Raw genomic sequence first — 15,128 nt, 5'->3', positions numbered from 1 at the left:
ACGTGAATCTGTTAATGTTCTGTAATAATTGTTGATTATAATATTATGATTCAAAAGTGATGAGTTCACTTGAGATTCATTTGTTTACCTTTTTCTGAAATACGTACATACACATTGTCTTACCTATCCCATATATATGAGAAGCTTTACTAAATAAGACTAAATATTTCTAAGATATTTGGACACATTTTTGTCTTAAGAAGTAAGGGTAATTAAAAATGTGGAAAGGCCACATTAAGACAAAACACTTCAGTAATTATCTTATCTGCCTATTTATATTACAGTTTATATGTAGGGGACTGGCTGACAATCCATCTGTGGCAATGGATCCCATAGTGATGCAAGTTCATGTATGTCATGGCTGTTCTGCGTCTGATCCATTTCCCTTCTTATGGTCTGGGAAAGTAGCAGAAGATGGCCCAAGTCCTTGGGGCTCTGTACCCATGTGGGAAACCCCAAAAACGGCTCTTGGCTCCTGACTTCGGATAGGCTCAGCTCTGGTCGTTTTGGCCACTAATGTGTGCACTGGCAGATGGACAAGCTTTTTCTTTCTCTTTGTCATTCTGTTTCTCTTCTCACAAATCTGCTTTCAAATAAAAATTAATGAATCTTTTAAAAATGACACGCTAAATGTCAGTTTAAAATTTAAAAGTGCATTATTGAATTGATTTTAAAAGTAACATATATACTGTGAATTATCCAAAAGCACATGTGATATAGTTTCAAAAATTGCTAGGAATCCATTTTAAGATAATTTCTAGTTCTATTGTTCTTACTATTGCTGTGTATATTTCTTTCTTGTTACAAAAGTACGATTCCTTTTTCAAGGATACAATATAAATTTACACTAAAACCATTTAAGAACATCAAAGATTTTTGTTTGGTGGGTTGTTTGCCTGGGGATTTCCTGATGTTCTTTGTACCAGGCGGCGCAGAAGGAAGGGATGGAAGAGTTTTAGGTTAGTAAGTCTGGCCTGGGGTGCTGGCATACCAGGGTTGGGAAAGGTCCTGGGCCAGCACATATACCTGCAGCCTAGGACCCTAGTGGGCAGCAGAGATCCATTCCCACATACTACCTCACCGCTCCACTAGAAGACTGGAGTTTGGAAGGCTAGCTTGATGAACCCATGAGCTTCAGAGCAGAGGGACTGTGAATTTAGCAGGGAAGGGAGTAAAGGGATGTGTTGGAGGGAGGACTGCTGAGGGATTATGTTGCAGGTGAGGAATGACTTCTGAGGGACTTCCATCAACAAGGCCACTGGAATTTGCAGGGAAGTAAGGGGGCTGAGACAGCAGTTTGGAGGGGGATACTAGAGGACCTTCATGGGTCAGACTGATGCACCACTTCATGTGGGAGACCTGAGTTAGTTAGCATGGATCACTGTGGATCTCCACTCACCAGTGTACACTAAAGCTATGGCTGGAGATTCACCTGGTAGGGCTGGATCACAGCAAATGTCAGTGAGAGTTGGAACAGGAGACAAGTGATGTTAGGCTGGGCCATGACACTAACCAAGTCTGGGGACAGATTCTGTGGGGAATAGGTGGTTCCACATCTTTGGAACTGTACTGAGTGGTAATTTAAGAGCTAGGGGTGGTGACAGATTGAGCTATGTATGACCATGGAAAACCAAGGTACTTATGGGTACTGGGGTTGGGAATAGGCCAGGCTCCTCCATAATGCAGTACCCCAAAGCACACCCAAGAGGAAAATGTGGGGCAGGCAGGTCACAACATTCACCGGCTCATACAAAGGCTGGGACAGAAGGGGAAGACTTTGCTGGGTAAGGGCCTAGGACCCACAAACACATGACCAGCACCTGAGAGATCTGGGTTGGGGCCTGATTAGGGACCTTGGGAAACTCTCCTGGATGGACATAGATCCCACCAGTGAGCAAATGATTCAGGCCTGGGTATTGGTCAGACAGGACAATGTAGCTCCACCCAATCAGTAAGTGCATGGGTTGGTTATGGAAGGGGTGGGCTGGGCAGGGCTGGGTCAAATATATCCCACTGGCAATCACAGGAGGTGAGCTAGGGTATCACATTTACTGGTTTGTATGAGCCAGAGATGGGAGCAGATTGGGCAGAGCTAGGCTGCAGTACCTGCCAGGGAGAGCTGGGATTAGGGTTGGGCTTGGACAAGCCAGGCTACGGCATCAAGTGGCAAAAGCCAAGATGGGGGATGGGCTATGCCAAGCTGGGTCAGAGAAATCATTGGCACATGCAAGATCTATGGTAGGGAACAGACTTGTCTGGGGAGTTAAGGGGATGATCTGGTTGGGTTGTGGTTCCCACTGGTGAGTGCAAGAGCCAGAATGGAGACAGCAATCTGAGCTGGACATGACAGCAGTGTCCCTCGGCTTGGGTGTGGACTGGGTCTGGGGTGTGCTAAATCTGGCCAGGCTCCATCAACCACTGGTGCTTGTGAAAGTCAGAATGGGTACACAAAAAGCTGGCCTAGGTCTTGACAATTAGCCACTGAACCACATGAGAGCTGTGTCTTGGTGTAGTCCAGGTATGGTTAGGTTGTAGTTCCCAATCGTAAGAACTGGGATGGGTGTGGGCTTGTTGGGTAAAGATACAGTTCCTGCCAGGACAGGAGATAGATTAAGTTAGTCTGTGCCAAGGACCCACCAGTGTACATGAAATCTGCCACTGGGAAGTGACCTGGTAGAAAAACTTGGGGAACTCCTTGACAGAAGCAGTCCATGCAGGTGAGTTCAAGAACCAAGGCTGGGAGCAGCCTAGACCGGACCAGGTTATGGTACCTGCAGGCATATGTGTGGGTCAGGACTGGCAACAGGCCAATCTGGGCCAGTTCATAACACACATGTTTGATCCCAGAACCTGGACAGGGTACAGGACAAGTTGGATCAGGGCAAGACCAGCCAGTTCACATTAGGGCTGCGACTGGAGGATAGGTGGTCTGGGCTAGGCTGAAGCCCCTGCCAACATGAGCTGAAACTGCAGGCAGGCTGGGGCAGGTCTACCAGCACCTACCAGCAAATGATGAGGTGAGTAAGGTCATGCCAAACTGAGCCGGAACACCCACCCGCACACATGAGACCTGAGAGGGGACTGGACTGTGTGAGCCAGGAAGGGGGAGGAGGGGCACTTAAGGGACCCCCTACAGCGCCACTGCTCCAGCTTCTGAATATGAGAACTGAGATCGGGGGCAGACCAGGCCAGGCAAGGTCACAACACCTATTGGTCTGCGTGTGAACTGGACTATGTGGAGAGCCATTCTGGGCTAATCCGCTGTATCCACTGCTACATGCATGATCATGTTGGGCTTTGTCACAGCATCAGCCGGGAAGTGCTGGGACTGGAGGCAAATCCTGGCAAGCTAGACTGCAGATACACCTCTAAAGTACAAGATCTAGAACTGGGAGTGCGTATAGCAGGGGAGTAGTGGGCACCCCTCTGAAGGTGTGCAACTCCCACTGATGAACATGAGAACGAGGACTGGAGGCAGACCTGGCTAGAAAGGTGGTATGATCTGCTGGCATGAGTGTGAGCAGATAGTGGCATTCATTGGGTTGAGCTAGGCTTCAATGCCCATTGATGTACCCTAGAGCTGAATGGGGAAAGACTGGATCAATCTGCTGTACATACTGGCAAACGCAGGAATCAGGGCTAGGGGTAGACCTAGTGGAGGTTTTTGGGTGTCACTCCTACTAGGCAGCAGTTCTCACTGGTGTGTGTGTGAAGACCAAGTACGTGGTGGGCAGGATTGGGCCAGGCTTCAGCACCCATTGGTTTATGTAAGATTTACGGCTGGAGACAGAATCAGCCCAGCAACTACCAGTGTGTGCATAAGCTGATGCAGGTAATAAACTCTGCTGGATCCCATACTGGCACACACACACAAGAGTCAGGTCTAGGATCACATCAGATGAGATTTGTTTGGGGATCCCCCCTGCCCCCCAACTAAACTGCTGGACTCAGAACTCCAAACAGGAGGCAAATTGTAGGATCTGTGGTCTGACCATTGAATGCATGTGTCAGAACTCAATGGCTTAGATGGAGCAGTAGATGGTATACCCAAATGCACATGGAGGATATGTCAGTCTATTGTGGCCTGTAGAGAACATCTGGTACCATAGCTGAGTAAGGACGGCAGAACAAATCAGTCAACTACCCCAGCCAAGCATTGACAGCAAATTTCCAGGCAACTGGGGACTCTAAGTTATACTGTGTCAGTCAATAGACCTTGGAAGGATTTCCTCATCCTTGGAGTAGTGAAATAGATACCATTTCAGAACTATCAATACTGCTTTGGAGGAACCTTTGGAACATGCCCCACATTGGGGACCCTTGGACTACAAAGGGTAGCCATTCTTCATCCCCAGGTACTGGGGTATTTGGGAGGCTGAGTGCGGCTTCTCTCCATTTTTCTCTGTTCATTATGATACAGGAGAAAGAAAGGAAAATTATGGTCTCACCCATTATGCCCTAATCCTCGACACTTCCCACCCTAATCAGCTATGGAAACATCATCAAAAATTAAATCAAAAAAATTATTGTACAATAAGTGTTTTAAATTCCACAAGATGAATCCACAACTGATGATGATGCTTTATCTCTCAAAAATTGTACTATTGTGATATTTCCATGAGCATACTTGGCAACTTAATGGCAAGAATTGTCAATTTTTCTAGTGCAAAGTAGATTAGAATAGATTATGTTCCAAAATTCAAATTGAAACATTTCATTGTAGTGATATTTATTTTATTTTTATAATATTTGCTACATTCAGTGAAATTGTCAATATTTCATTCATAATTTATTTTTAAAAGATTTATTTTAGTTTTATTGAAAAGCCAGATATACAGAGAAGAGAGACAGGGAGGAAGATCTTCTGTCCGATGATTCACTCCCCAAGCAGCCAGAACAGCCGGACCTGGGTAAATCCGAAGCCAGGAGCCAGGAACCTCTTCCAGGTCTCCCATGTAGGTGCAGGGTCCCAAGGCTTTGGGCTTTTGTTCTCAATTGCTTTTCCAGGTCACAGTCATGGAGTGAGATGGGAAGCATGGCTGCTGAAATTAGAATCAGCACCCATATGGGATCCCAGCACATGCAAGGCAAGGACTTTAGCCACTAGGCTACTGCGCCGGACCCCATAATGTCGTCTTAATTTCAAGATGTTTATATGCGCGGTATAGTTTGTTTAATTCAATTTGAATGCTTTTACAAAGACCAAGTTCTATTTCATTAACTCCGTCTCCAAATTACCTGAATGATATTAGTTCACAGCAAGACTTGCCAATATAAGTTAGTAAAATCTCTCCTTTTGAGGTGTACTTGTTCAATATACTTACCCTAGCTTAAATGTTTTCTTTGCTTGCCTTTTTTGCTTGCCGCATGCTTTATCGAGTAGATTTGCAGTCAGCTTTTTTTTTGTATCTATTCCCAGTTTTGTGAAGCCCTGAATGGCTTCATTTAGTGAAAAAGAGGGTCCACCGTACAATGAATCTGGTTTTGAACTCCAGCTACATTGCAAACCCCTGAAGTGAGGAATAATAGGTATTTGTCTCTCTGTGCCTCCGTGTCTCTTTTCATTTTTTTCTTAATCTTGCCCCTTCCTTTTCTGTTTTCTTACTTTTAGTTTTGTAGATATTAAAGAGAGAAGAGAAAGTGAAAAGTGAAAATTGCCTCATTTTTCTCAGAATCTGTGTTGAATTAGTGTGTCTCTGTCAATTAATACAGGTATATCTGTAAACATGCATGAAGCCTAACTAGATAGATACATTGTACAAAATTTTAATATTTTGTTACAATTTTCATAGATTAAATTTTTATCTGAGATATAAGTCTGTACACTGTTAACATGAAATCCAATAGTAACAAAACCAGAAATGAGAAGAAATAAAGTAACATAATAACCTTTTATGGTCTTGCAATAATTACTAAGATGATGGATGAAGTGAAGGGATAAGATTCTGTATTACTGGATTACATCTGCCATTTTTTTTAATCTATTTTATTGTATTGTTGACAATCTTTACATAGTTAATTACGGTTAAAGAACAAAAAAAAAAAGGTTCAGGGGGATAGGGAAGTGGGTAATACTATTATATCCATATTGTTTCCATCATGTATCTGAGGTAAAGGGGGATATTGAGGGAGAAGCTCCACCCGTTTTCCCACCCACCCCAAGTCCCGGATGTGGGGCATGATCTGAGATATTTGCTCAAGTGGTTTTAATAGTTCTCCAGTTATGAATCGCTGCCAGTTTCGCTCGATGAGATCGTCCACTGATTGATATGGTCCATCATAAAGTCTCTGTTTGCCCAGTATTTCGCTGCCAACATATAGCTGAGATGAATGATTGACCTGTTCTGTCTTCTGTCTTTTCTTGGTTAGAATTCTGAGTCCAGCAGTTCGATTGGGGAGATCTCCAAAGAAACTTTGAGGTATTCCCAGACTAGTTTCTTGTATGTTCTAGCAAGCACAGGGCCTGGCACAGTCCATCACCCCGATCAGCTGGTGGTTGCAATTGCTGGGTTGGTTCTGTTTTCGGTCCCGAGTTGCACTGGAACCAATGGGTGTTGCAGTCCAGTCTGGTTCGGCCCTTACATCAACCAGTGGGAGCTGCAGCCTAGTCGGGGTGACCCACAATAACCCCCACCAGGCCCGCCCCCTACCCTGGTTTGCCAGTATGTGTAGCAGAAGACCAGTCTGTCCCCCATCCCATTTGGCTCTGGTACTTGTCAATGGGTATTAAAGCTTAGTTCTAGCTAACCAACTCAACCATCCAGCTCTCACAGTACATCTGCCATTTAATTAATAACGTCAATTTAATCGATGTAAAACAATTTGTAGACTGCTTGTTTTCCCCACCCTATCATCCCAATTTAGGTACCACTTTACTTAAATGTATCTTCCATAATCTAAGCACATGCATAACTATATTATTTTATAGTGTCTTGTTTTTAATTGATATGTATCACTGCAAATGTGGAGCCTGGGATAAAAGGAACTAGAGTAAAGTAGAAGTATTGTAAATAAAATAATCAGCATCTCACATTCTGTACTCTATGTGAAATCATTTCTAAAACGAAATGTGCAAAAATATTGAGGACCATATGTCAAAACCACTGAAAATTTTATCATCTCAAATCAATCAGGCAAAGATCTTTGCTCACCAGCTCAGTACTTAAAGATCGCATCTCCATGGCTGGGCTGAGCAGAAAGGTGGTGTCCAGAACAATATACTGCTCTCCAAATGGGCGTCACAACAGTCCTCTGCTGCCTTTTGGGCTTATTATCACATAGCTGGAGCAGAATGAACTCAGACTTTCTCACATGGGATGCAGGTGACACAGCCAGTGGCTTAACCTAGAGCCCTGCTTCTCTATACATCACTTTGAGGAGGAAAACATCAAATAGATTATTATTAATTTGTTGCTCTTGATATTTAGACTTCTTCATAGATGTTTTCATTTTCCATAATCTTCACTTCAAATTGAGGCTTTTACCACTTTACGAATCCAATAAGGAGATACTGAATTATTGAATGGTTAATTTATGAACCAGAGAGCACCTAATCATGCACTAGGAGAAGCAGAAACACTCCTTGGTTCTTACGATATTTCCAAGGACAGAGAAATGAGTCACCGTGGATTACACTCTTTGGCATTTTCAAATCAATCAGATCAATTAGTGTTTGTATAAGCCAATCCAAAGAACATCTATTAGTAATACCATAACAATCAATTACATATATTGAAAACCCTTACACTTAGTGAAATAAGCAGTCTACAAAAAATTATGTTTTTTCTGACTGTACTAATAAACATCACAAAAATGTGATTTGGGCCCAGCAAAGTACCCCAATGGCTAAAGTCCTCACCTTGCATGCAACGGGATCCCATACAGATGCCAGTTCTTGTCCTGGCTGCTCTTACTGCTCATCCAGCTCCCTGCTCGTGGCCTGGAAAGCAGCAGTGGATGGCTCACGTTAGACACCTCCCAGAATCTCCTGGCTCCTCGCTTTGGACCGGCCTGGCTCGGGCTGTTGTGGCCACTTGCAGAATGAACTAGCAGATGGAAGATCTTCCTGTCTCTCCTTCTCTCTATAAATTTGAGTTTTTGGTAAAAAATAAATTCATCTTTAAAAAATGTAATCTGTATGGCTAAGACTGGAATTTGAGATTTAATTATTGTTGACAGGCTGTGTCTATACTCTTAAAGTACAACAGGAATTTTAAGTGGGGGTGTTTATTCGTTTGTTGTTTACTACTTGCTATGCATTGAAGTATTTATCTAGTGGAGTGTTAAACATGTGATTACAAAGTGAAATAAAAATTTTCCACTGTGGGGCCCAGCATTCTGCCATAGTTTAGCAGCTAAAGTCCTTGCCTTGTATGCACTGGGATCCCATATGGACGCTGATTCTAATCCTGACTGCCCCGCTCCCATCCAGCTCCCTGCTTGTGGCCTGGAAAGCAGTCAAGGACAGCCCAAAGCCTTGGGACCCAGCACTCACATGGCAGATCTGGAAGAAGCTCCAGGCTCTTGGTTTCGGATCGGCTTAGCTCCAGCCTTTTTGGCCACTTGGGGAATGAATCATTGCACCAAAGATCTTTCTCTTTTTCTCTTCTCCTCTCTGTATATCTGCCTTTCCAATAAAAATAAATGAATCTTTTAAAAATAGAGCTCAATAGTTTTGGGAAGCATCACTATTGTCCTAAATCTATATTGTGACATGTATGTTCTGCTTATATAAATATAAAAAAGTTATTAAAATAAAATGCAATCCAGTTGAAATTTTATTCAGTAGACCATTATTCTGCTAAAATCTGAGTATGTATCTCCCAGAATTAATTCAAATTCTACCTGTGTATGTTATCCCTGACTCTCATTGCATGCTACCTTGGAACGTGAACATTTTTCTTTATAGTATTTGTAATATCTAGATTTTGCATTTCAGGGTTTGTGGTTCCCATTTAAAACATGAGAAACTATATCACATCAGATTCTTTGTACTTCTGGATTGAATGAGGCTTTGATATAGAATATGCTAAAATAGAAGTTTGGGCAAGGAATAGAAATGCAGTCTCTACCCTGCTTACAGCTCTGCCAAAGATATAAGAGATGTAAGATTCTGTGGGAAGACTCAGTGGACAATTGAGTTTCTAGAAGTTATCCCAATTCTGAGTCCCATGGTCACATCCATGTGAGGGGAGGCAATTACTCTTCATACCTATCTTGCCTCTGGCATGTTGAGAGAATTTTTCATAAAATCACCCAGAATTGTGAAATATATCTCCTGCACCTGGGATAAAGCAGAAAGCTCAGAGGACAGGTTGGATTTTAATTCTGAGCAGAGAATGCTGAATGTAAACAAGGATGGCTTAATGAGTTCCCTGGTCAATCTGTTGCTTTGGGACTGATTTTGCTTCTGGAACTCTCAGGATCAACATGTATTTCTAAAAGGGCAGATAGGAAATCTTGTCTCCCCCAAAAGGGCCAAGAGCACGGATGAGGAGAGGCCAGCAGATAGGTGGAAGGTGTGCTTCCCACACACAGGTGCTAGGAAAAGAGCCAAATGTCTAGGAGGCCATTGGGGAAGAGGGTTGCACCGTTCTGAGTGAAGGAAAATGAAAATGATGCCATCTATCAGAACCAACAGGAAGTGAATTGAGGAAACTTGCAAGTTTCATGATCCATCAGAGTCTAAGCTTTTTGCTCTTGCTACCTGTACTCTCACTTCATGCTCAAATACGAAACAGCATCCAAGCAGTTTTTCTCCGAAGTCTTCACAGCATCTTCTATTCACTAATACCAGCAATAGTGAAGTGCTCCCTTCACTCATTCATCTGTCCGAACATCATGTGCCCGCACATTCTGTTTGCAGCAGTTAGTCAGAGGCATATACACATGAGAAAGAAACGTTAAAGAAATAAGATTAAAAAATCAATGAAACCATCAACTATCGAGATTTTGAAAGTTTTCACAGAAAGTTATTTTGTTTTTTCTCTTTAGCTTGTGGATTTCAGTAAAGAAATGAAGACACATATGCAGGCACTAGAGGTTTGTTACATTTGTATGCAAATCTCAATGCTAAGGTATTTCCTTGTTCAATTATTTGAAGAAATCTTTGCAGAATAAATAAACTTGCATAACGTGGAACCATGCTATGCTCTACTTTTATCTAATTCACGTAAATCATTGCCAAAAGTGATGTGCTTTGAAGACTTGTGCTGACTATGGAAATCATGTTGGCCCTTATTATCATTAATTTCATGATTTTTATAATATAAATCACTTTCACATCCCTTTAAAATGAAAGTTCTGAATTTGGGTGACTGACCTATTTGAAGGATATCTTCAATTATTCACAATATTAGCCACGATATTTTAGATTTTTGAAGGAAAATGTGACTTTGAAGCAGCAGACATATGTTTGCAAGTACTATTCTATATTTTAGTTGAGTGTCTACTATAATTATCTGAGTTGGTTAAATGCAGATAGCTTGCCAAGTAGATTCTATGTGAAAGATCAATGGGTTATAAAACATGATCTCGGATGTGAAGATGGTTTTCAGAATAGGAGTTAGGAAAAAACTGAATTGATAGCAGTCATTTCAAGACTTACTTTGATATTTAAAATCATCACTACTTTATTCCTGGTGCTTGCTGATAGGACAGTATAGGGTTATACTTGCATATGTATCAAGCTGGAGAGTTGGGACTTTAAAGTATTTGATTAACCCTTAGTGTATCATCACTTTTTCTATCTAAAATTCTGAATTAATATGAGGATAATTAGGTTTATTGGGAAATTTTTATTTATAGTGTTTGCAATATTAGCCCAATAAAAATAACCCCATATTTTCTCTATTTATTTTTAAATATTGTTACGACACCCAGCTGAATAATGTTTTCTAAGATATTTTACTGTTTCAAGTTTTTTGGCCTCTTGACAGAAACTCATTTACATTACTTGATAAATATTGGTATTTCCAATCTTTTGTGTCCAACTATACTTCATGGGTTGTTTTTTTGTTTTTGGTAGCTTTGCTATTTCATGTGTCAGAATCCTCTCTCATTGCTGCTTTGTTTCAGTATTATATTTCAACCACTTACATTCTCACCACACAACAGGGTGTATGCAACAATAGTTTGCCTATTATTTATGATATTGAGATGGGTCATAGCACTAGTGGAGAAATGATTTATTTCCATTAAACATGCACATTATACTCGTCTTTTTGTGGTCCCTAGGGAATAGAGAGGAAGTGGTGTTGTAGGACAAACCAACATCCTGTTTGTCATCATTTTTTACAGTTACAACTTGTCATAACATTATTCAGTATTATTATTACCTAGTATTTTTCTTATAGTCATTCTTATGGGTATGAAATAATATTTAATTGTGAGTTTAAGTTGCACTGTCATATATATTACACTATAATCCACTGTTAATTATATTGCATTTTTTAATTTCATAGACATTGGAATAATCAGGTAATTTACTTCAAAAAAGAAAGCCACAATATCTCCTTCTTCCACTATCCCTGCAAATACCAAACTCAATTGCCTACATGGAGTCCTATAACTAATACTTGCTTCACTGCTACCAGAAACAACAGAGCAGAATAAGGGAAGTTTAGAGGGTTAGAAGCAAACCCCACGGCATATTACATCCATAGGAGTTGTAAATTGAGCCACGGAATTATGATCACTAGATATGGTTTAAGCTTCTTAAGGCTGGCAGCAGTGGTTGCTTAGAGAACTCCAGACACAGCCTGAGGAAGCTTCCGCTACACCTCCTGGCTCAGAACGCCGAAAATAACCAGTTCAAACCCCAGGAACACCTGCGTATCCCTTCTGAGCCTTGAGGAATTAGAATTCTTGATATTAATATTACAGTATCTGGGTGCCAGTTCAGTAAACCTGCATGAACCATCAACACTAGGAAGATCTTGGTAAACAAGTCCACTGAGCCCTGCAATATGAGGACTGTAACATTCAGTATTAATTTTTTCAAACCTACTGGGATCTATCTGATGGGATTTGTTTCATCTGTTGAACTGAGGACCTCTGCTTGAAAATAAATTGAACACTGTAAAGATTTACTTCTGGAGTCTTATTTAGGTCAAAATGTGTGTTATAGCATTACATTAAGCTCTAAATTACTGCAGACTTACAGTGAGGTTTAAAATCAGGAAATGTCTATCGCTCTCCTAATGGTTTGTAACTGTTATTCTGAAATGTTAATTTGATTGCATTAAAATCCTTAGCCTTCATTTCTTTGTGAGTAACTCAATTATGTTTCTCCACTTTTTCTTGTGTAAAGTTCTATTGCAGAAAATGCATGGTTGAAATCCTATTTTGTTTCTAAACTACATGATTTCTGACTAGCTACCTTAGGAACTCTTTTTTGTGAATTGTCCCGACATTCCTAGAATACTGATTTTATTGCTTGAGTTGAGTCAGTGTTGCCTCCTATGGTACATACTCCTGAAGTATGCACATTCAAGTCATTTCTAACTAAAGAGAAATTAACATCACCTTTCACATTCAGTATTTGCTGAACATTCTTCCTTTTTTTTTCCTGACCTAAAAATTTCTTATTTTTTTGTTGCCTTAGTTACTATGTTCTGATTCAAAAATTGAGGAACAAACGTTAAGCATTTCTTTATTTTCTTCTAGAAAAAAAAAGCTTCATTCATTATTATGAATTTATTTGTCGCACATGAATTATAAAGCCTAATTGTATCAAATATTCTTTGACCTAATTTCCAAATTTCTAAATTTTAGTACACAGTTTTGTTATCTTTGATTTCTGAGTGATAAACATATATATATATATCTGTACAAATACGGTATTTTCAAAATACTCGTTTTAGAGCTTCAAGATAAAGGTTTTATTTAATTTACCTAATGTTCTTAGTGTTTTTTTTTTAAGATTTTTATTTTATTTTTATTACAAAGTCAGATATACTGAGAGGAGGAGAGATAGAGAGGAAGTGGAGCTGCCAGGATTAGAACCAGCGGCCATATGGGATCAAGGCGAGGACCTTAGCCACTAGGCCATGCTGCCAAGCCCTCTTAGTGTTGTTTTGAAGAAAATCAAGTTACATTCTATATCTCTTTGACAATACGAATTGCTTTTGCGTTTTGCAATGATGTGATATGTTTCTTAATTGTCTTTTATTCCTTACAATATTACATGACATTTTCCCATACTGTTTTGGCAGCTGGCTTTTGTGAGAGTAAGCTTTTAGAGCAGATTTCTACACAATTAAATTTGGCATGTATTAAGGGTCATGCCCTTTACTTTCTTGATTGTCTTTTATGAGAAAGTTTCCAAATTTAATTACTGCAACCAGATAGATTCATCAGTTTTCACAAATTTATTATTAATGGGATATTAGTATTGAAGTGTCAAGTAAATAGGCAATCTGTAAACAATTAACTTTCAAAAAACACATTTGAATTAGAAAATGTTAAGTAGAGGAAGCTGGAAATAATTTGTATAACTCAAATTTTGTGATAAATGTATGTACAGTTGTGAATTTTTGTGTGTATTGTCTACATTTTAGTGATTCACTTCTATTTAATTATACCACTGAGAACATAAAACATCTATTTACAAAAAAATGTCTTTACATCAGTAATTCTTTATTGCTCTCATTCTCAAAGTATCAATTAACCTAATCTTGAGTCAGAAAATGTCGTATATGTAGTATGACAGAGTGCTGTCACTCCCGCGGGACAGAGTGGTGATTTCTGGGTTTCCAGGAATAACCTATTGTTAGTGGAGATCTACTGTCATAGATATTTCTCCTGCCCTCTTACAGTTCCTTATTTATATTTCAGGATTTGCAGTACTGACTGTGAGTTTTATGAATACTCCCTCCATAAGAATTAGAATAATTAAGATAGAGAATCATTTATAACAATCAAAACATCTGGAAACCCGTCTTAATTATTTAATGATTAAAAAATGTTTTTAGCTAGTAATGCTGAAAACTATTATTTATATTTCTTTTAAGAGGACGTAATGATTAAAATGTTCATTGGAAAGATAACCTTGAAAAATAAAATCCATCGGAATTATTCAACCTGAGTCTTAAGGCCTTGTTCAGTTCTGGCCATCAGCTAATATTGCAGGTTGTATTTTTTGTTTCCTTGATGAAATTTATGAAATTACTTTAAACATCAGTGAATTTTCATTTTGATTTTAGCCACAATGATATGTTGAATATATGCAATTATTTTATGAAAAAAATGTAAGAATATTTAATCAAAATTGTAATGAAAACTTTTCCAGGGTTTGAGCTTTTAACCAATATTAATAAATTTTTCTCCCTAAGTTAAAATCAAAATAAGCCATAACCAATAGTGAAAATCACTTTCCATTACTGAATGATTTTAAGTGGGGGTAGGAAGATCAACATGAAAACACATCTCCTTCTTTCTTCACACCTGCTGCACAGAACAAAAGTTGCAGGATCAAAGACAAATGAAAACAGACAAATGTCTGAAAATTTTTCACTTTTCAAATTAGTATTAATATAAAAAGAGTCACATATTTCATGGGTACAATAATAAAGTAACCATTTTTCTTGCATTCTTTCCTGCCTTAATCACCTCCTTTTAAATTTGCAAACCACAATTTAAGATCAAAGGCCCATCACACAAGTAGCAAAGCCTTGGGATCCTGCACCCACATGGGAGACCTAGAAGAATCTCCTGGCTCCTGGCTTCAGATGGGCTCAGCTCTGGCCATTGTGGCCACCTGGGGAATGAAGCAGCAAATGGAAGATCTTTCACTCTGCCTCTCCTCCCCTGACTTTCCAATAAAAAATCTTAAAAGAAAAACTTCTGCTTAAAATGTCCCCTGTTGATTTTACTGCTCCATACTAAACATAAGTTATCATTTGCAAGTTCCTTACATAGTATTTTTTTATTCTTATTTACAGTTTTACAATTTTATGATTTATACGACTTCCTCCCTCCGTTGCTCCCCCTTCCAACCCTATTCCCTTCTGCTTGTTGTCGCCTGGGTTTCATAGTAATATAGTCCTTCTGCTATAGTCTTAACTCCAGCATTCTGCCCCTTTTAGTGGGCCACAACTTTGCTTACATAGTATTCTTATCATTCTGCT

This window comes from Ochotona princeps, chromosome 12, assembly GCF_030435755.1.
Source record: "Ochotona princeps isolate mOchPri1 chromosome 12, mOchPri1.hap1, whole genome shotgun sequence".
Taxonomy (NCBI): domain Eukaryota; kingdom Metazoa; phylum Chordata; class Mammalia; order Lagomorpha; family Ochotonidae; genus Ochotona; species Ochotona princeps.
This window is presented reverse-complemented; position numbering follows the sequence as displayed.